At 35.0% G+C, this 6767-nt stretch overlaps 1 non-coding gene across 1 annotated transcript; it reads right to left on the bottom strand.

Moving 5' to 3' along the window:
- Positions 1 to 5964: 5964 nt before the first annotated feature.
- On the bottom strand, positions 5965 to 6036 carry TRNAQ-UUG. Its single transcript has one exon. It is a non-coding gene; the product is annotated as a tRNA-Gln (tRNA).
- Between the last annotated feature and the right edge of the window lie 731 nt (positions 6037 to 6767).

Raw genomic sequence — 6767 nt, 5'->3', positions numbered from 1 at the left:
TATAAATTCATTTGATTATGAAAATCATGTTATTTCCAAGGAATATCTTACTGAATTTTTAATTAAAAATATTCCTGAGAATATAAGTAAGCAGAACCAGATTCTTTGGGATAAAAAGATAAATGAAATAGTCACTTGTTACCGTCACTATGTGAAAAAAGTGTGCGGTGAAAATAATAGTGATTATGAATCATGGAAATCACATGAGGAAAAGTGGAATCAATTTTCATATAAATTGAAGAATTCTTTCTGCGTCCATTATTGATAATGAATAAAAAAAGAATGATGGCGTACAAAAATAAAACTATCAATGCTATTACTGAACAGTTATTGAATCGCTTATTTCAAAAGATAGAACGAACTGCATACCATGAACCTCATCCTGGTTTAATAATAGCATCATATTACTTCAATGAGCCATACCCTCTTGTTAACGAGATTGCGCTACTTAGTCTTACAACCATGGATCTCTTAAACCAGTTAGCTTACCCTTCCTTATCAGGTTACGGTAAGTTCACAATTTCCTTAACCATGAAGCGCTCTTTCGGGGAGGAGATCACATTTACGCTTTGTCAGGCTATACCCCTCACTTATATGTATTGTAAGTTAATTCCAAAAAGTGATGTCTATGCTCATATATCTCGATATATTCAGAAATATGCTGAAGTATACGACGGAGATTATATAGTTCGACTCATGATCCGAGTCTATATGGACAGCAAAAAGAAGGAAGAGGATAGGCCTTCTCTCTCTGAGGAGGAGAGATATAACACACTTTCTTCAATCATTGAAGGAAAATTGAGTGAGATCGAGGAGCCTATTACTGCAAGAAAGATCAAACATGGTACGCATAGTCGCTATCCAACCCATATCACAACACTCAAACCACGTAGGAGTGAGCTGAAATCATTCATAGAACAGGAAAATTCAATTGCCTTAGTTCGTTTAATATTAATTTTATATATTTATTGGTTGTTTTAGAAGTAAGGCAATTGAATTTTCCTGTTCTACACATTGTGAAAGAAGGAGTTAATCCTCATAAGGTATGTTGGGTAATAGGCTTTCCCACTCAAGGAGTTAATCCTCATAAGGCTTGTGGGGTAATAGGAATTCCAACTCAAGGAGTGAATCCTCATAATTGAATTCTCAACAGCGTCTACGCAGGTTGATAACTCGCCAGAGTAAGTTATTATAATCCCCTTCCTATGGATGGGTAGTAGTTGAATATAAAGCAGCTAACTGGCCTTGTAATTCGATTAGTGAATCCTCTGAAGTTATGTGGGTAATTGTCACTGCTTCTTATACTGAAAATGTCCAAAGTGTTCACCATCATTTCATTCTCTACGGCTTCAACGCAGGTTGATAACTCTCCATAGTTAGTTATTATAATCCCCTTCCTATGGATGTGCAGTATTTGAATATAAAGCATCTAACAGTCCTTGTAATTCGATTAGTGAATCCTCTTAAGTGATGTGGGTAATTTGCACTGTGTATTATACAGAAATTGGGAAATCCGGTCCCACTCCAAAAAGAGGATTAGGCACCACTCCAAAAGTAGGATAGAAGGAGGATACGCTACCAGCTAAAGTGTTCTCTACGTCGTCTAGGCTGTTTGATAACTCACCGGAGTGTGTTATTCTAATCCCCATCCAATGGAAGGGTTGTAGTGGAATACAAAGCATCTAACTGTCCTTGTAATTCGCATCCCATGAATGTTAAAGAGGATAACTCACCCGGTATTATTATCGTGGTCTCTAGGATGTAATGTGTGATCAAGTCTTCTTCAGCATCATAGTAGTCGGGCGTAAAAGCATGGTTCCAACTATCTTATCTGAAGAACGGCGTTAATAGAGTCAACGTATCGCTCTCAATCATATGAACGTATTATCTATCGTGGGATGATTTCATAAGTTATATCTAACTCATGCGCCACTTCCCTGAGACGTGACCGTGTTCTATATTGAATGATACTAGAGACCGAGCCTAATTATGTGAGTATGTATATGTTTATATAAAAATATGTCTTTTTGTGTGAGTGTGTGTAAAAGTTTATTAGTATAAGGAGTAATTAATAGTTTGAGTAGTCTGATTTGTATAAAATAGTATAGCTCTAAAGGGTAACGTTTTTGGGGGACTCCACACTTTCTGTTACCCTTTAGAGCTATACTATTTTATACAAATCAGACTACTCAAACTATTAATTACTCCTTATACTAAAAAGTACTCCACACTTTAGAGCTATACTATTTTACACAAAAGCTATATACAACAACTATTAATTACTCCTTCAACTAAAACTACAAACTAAACTTACTGGTAGAGTACTATAAACATATACAAACTAGAATTATACTCGGTATTTAACATTCATTAGAATGAGAATTACAAGCGTGAGATTAAACACAATCAGACGTTGTGAGACGGGGTGTTTCTTTGGTCTAAGTCTAAGTCTTAGGTAGACAGGATGTATTCTCATTTTGTTTTGAGGGTGCAAAGTGGGCGTACCTCCGTAGACAGGATGTATTCTAATTTAGAGTGTGCTCCTAAATTGGGTACCTTCTGTCTTTGTCTTTACCTTCGGCGGACTAGATCTGGATACTAATGTATTCTCATTTTGATTGTGGGTTGATCGCCTAATACTCCATTCTTGATTGGTGGACCACGATAATAATCACGGGTGCGTTATCCTCTTTAACATTCATTGGATGTGAATTACAAGGCCATTTAGATGCTTTGTATTCTACTACAACCCATTCATTGGAGGTTATTAGAATAACACACTACGACTTGTTATCAACCACCATAGACGCCGTTGAGAATTAAATGTTGGTGAAAACTTTTGCGTATCCTTACATAAATTATACACTTTTGAGTACTATTTCTCTTTCTCTACTATCACAATTCTCTTGGGGTTCAGTTTCACTGGGAAGTGGCGCATTAGTTATATTTAACTTCTGAAATCATCCCACGATAGATAATACGTTCATATGATTTTGAGCGATACGTTGACTCTATTAACGCCGTTCTTCAGAGAAGGTAATTGGAACCATTGTTCCTTTTACTATTATTATATTCTGGAGGAGACTGGATCTTCACATGGTTGAGACACCTGCACACAAATTGAACAGGCGCTATAATTCATGCCGGAAGAGTTATGCTGTCAATACCATCGCTGAGAATGAGAAGATAAACGGGTGATATACCACACCAATCCGTTGGAGTCGGCTACATGACGTCTGAGGCTTCGTCTTGACTTTCGGGTTACTCTACATCATTGCTGACTTCGCAATGACAGATTTTTGCTTTAGGATAGGGGTTTATAGAAAAAGTACTCCCATTTGCAGTGGTGGTGTATCGGGAATACTTTAGCAGGTACCGTATCCTCTTTTTGGAGTGGTGGCGAATCGACTTTTTCGAGTGGGAGGGAATTTTTCCAATTTCTGTATAATACGGAGTGCAAATTACCCACATCACTTCTGAGGAATCACTCCTTGAGTAGGAAAGGCAAAGGCAAAGGCAAAGCCTATTACCCACATTGCTTCTGAGGATTCACTAATCGAATTACAAGGACAGTTAGATGCTTTATATTAAAATACTACACATCCATAGGAAGGGGATTATAATAACTAACTCAGGCAAGTTATCAACCAGCGTTGACGCAGTAGAGAATTCAATTATGAGGGTTCACTCCTTGGAACTGGAAAATTCAATTGCCTTAGTTCATTTAAGGACAGAAGCCTATTACCCACATGCCTTATGAGGATTCACTCCTTGAGTAGGAATGCAAATTACCCCACAAGCCTTATGAGGATTAACTCCTAGAGTGGGAATGCCTATTACCCCACATGTCTTATGAGGATTAACTCCTTGAGTGGAAAAGCCTATTACCCAACATGCCTTATGAGGATTAACTCCTTCTTTCACAATGTGTAGAACAGGAAAATTCAATTGCCTTAGTTCGTACTGGCCACTAAAAAAAATCAAGTAGATTCAAGCTTCATATCTCGTGTGGGTATTAATGTTGGAATAACTTAGATACAACATTCAACCTTATTTCAAACCTTCCTAATTTCTTAGAGTTCATACCTTAAACACGTTCTAATTTCCTTATGTGATCTTGCATACTTACCCTTAAGGTCATAAATGGGTTTCTTAAAAAGTTTATTTAACCATTGAGGTCTTTTAGAATCTTGAAAACATTTTATAATTCTTATAGGGGTATGTTGATCATTTACCACCCGAAATCTTTGTTAAATCTGGAAATATTCCAATGGCCTTGTAACTTTGTATAAAATCTTTGAATCATGACATATTCAAATGGTCTTCTAAGTATGTTATAGAAGAGACAACTCATTGAATCCAACGAACAAATTTAAAATGGAGATCAGTTGCCCAGTAATTAGAGAGAATATGTATGGCATCAATTTTCTAAGAACACTCTGGCTATAGTATGATTACTTGAACTTTATGTAGAGACATAAGAGTTGATCAAGTTCAAGTATATAGTCAAAATGATCTATAGTATATGATTAAGGCTGAGTACCTTATTTTGGGGACACTATAGATGCGACCCACTTTTGTATATGATATAAACAATGTGATCACTAAAATTGTACATGTGAAGACATGTGAGTGAGGGTGTCCTATGCAATGAGTATTGCATAAGATCGGATCATGAAGAAAATCACTCACTTTATAATGTCGTTTACTATTGAGACTGATTTTCTTTTCATTTGATGACCTAGGTAACTCGATCTTAATCCTGAGCTAACCATGGACTCCTGTTTATTCGAAATTATCCTTAGATTTGCATGGGTGAGAGTGACTCAAGTTCGCCGATTTAATAGGCCTCCCATTTCAGGGGTAAGACTGGGTAAATGGATGGGGACGTGGGGTGCAAGATGAAATTCATTCCTACCCACTTTTAGGGATAAAAGAGAGATAGTTCTCTTAAGTACTGACTCCTAGTCTTGAACAAGGGGCCCCACCCTCTCATTGGCATGAGAGGGATCCGGTTTACTGGTTGGACCACAAACCAATTGGTCATCAGAGGATTAGTGAGACATAAGAAACAAGAAGTAACTATAGGGGTAAAATTGTAAATTGACCCAGCTCTAGTTACGAACAACCTGTGAAGGATCGACTTACTAATCATGGTTATATCAAATGGACAAAAATATATCTATAGTGAGGAGAGTGCAACTATTAGGCTATAGTGGAATGTCCTAGTAGTTAACGAATGTTGGTTAACAAGGTTAATGAGTTTAACCGGTAAATCTTGGATCGTTGGAGCCCATGTTCTATTGGTCCATTAGGTCCCTCTGCTAGCTCATATCGGACTAAACCATAGAACAGTGTGACGAGTGAGTTCGAAGTGTTCGAATTCAAATTAGGGAGAATGCTCTACATATATACGATATATTTAACCACATTTTTGTTTTATTTTACGAATTAAACAAAAAAGAGAGAGTCTGAGATATTTAAATAAGATTTAATACCTTAATCAAATATGTGTCGAAATTAATTGGGATTGTCAGTTGAATTAATATTAAATATTAATTAAATAGTTTAATTCATCATTTAATATTACTTTGATTTGAAATTAATAATTCAAATTGATTGTTGAATCAAAATGAAGAAAGTCAACATGTTGACTTCATTTTATGGAAAAATCCATGCTAGTGAAATTTTGAGGTGTCAAAATTTGGTTTAACCAAACTTGCATACTTGCCAAATAAACCCCACAAATTAGAGTGGAATTTTAAGTGTCAAAATTTGGTTAACTCAAGCATGCATGTTTGCCACATAATCCAAAACATTTGAGTGAAATTTTGAGTGTCAAAATTTGGTGATCTCAAATTTGCATGAACACGCAAACATGACTCTATAAATAAATGTATCAAAGTTTTAATTTTATATCTATTATGCATGTGACTTTTATTTTTGAGTAGAGAAATATAGCAAAGGTCCCACCGAGATTTGAACTCGGGTTACTGGATTCAAAGTCCAATGTCCTAACCACTAGACTATGGGACCATAAATTTTTCAAGATTTGTTCGTCATAAATCTATGAACTTTAAAAAGAATAATAGTATCTTATTTGTTTCTTATAGATCTCTAAATTTTGAAAATGATTTGTGTCTTTGTTTTTAGTTTTGTATTTGATAGGGCTTCAATTTATTAGAACATTTGTACAATTATTCAACCATTCTTCTTCACTCATTTTCATCCACTTTAATAAAGTTCACAAAAAGATTCTTTTGAAATAAATTTAACTTTAGAAAAAGATACTTATTTAATAAGTTTTTCCCCATCCATATTTTTTAACAGTTTATTTGAATATTCTAGGTAACATTATGGAAGTAAAAAAATCAAATTATTTGTGTTTACCCTATTTTTATAAAAAGAAGACAATAATGAAATCCATGTGCTACTTATTAATATATCAATGACTATTTAGATCCAAACAGTTACTTAGTGGGGTCGTTCTCAACTTGTTAATACAATCTCTAATAAATACAAAGTTAATAGTGAGAAAAGAAAAAACAACGAAAGTTATTCTCCAATGTGAGTTAGGTTGAGAATCTCAACTCGCATTCTAAGGACATGTAAATAAAATATAGATTGTCAAGACGTAGATTATTAAAAATGGTCATACTAGACCTTTTCATAGCGAAACATGAAACAAATAGTGATTAATCATCTCAAGATTATTGAAAAAATCTTAAGATCAATCATCTCAAGATTTGACTATATTATATGTTTTA

The sequence above is a fragment of the Cucurbita maxima genome, unplaced genomic scaffold (genome assembly GCF_002738345.1).
Source record: "Cucurbita maxima cultivar Rimu unplaced genomic scaffold, Cmax_1.0 Cma_Scf00182, whole genome shotgun sequence".
In the NCBI taxonomy this organism is placed as follows: Eukaryota; Viridiplantae; Streptophyta; class Magnoliopsida; order Cucurbitales; family Cucurbitaceae; genus Cucurbita; species Cucurbita maxima.
This window is presented reverse-complemented; position numbering and strand designations above follow the sequence as displayed.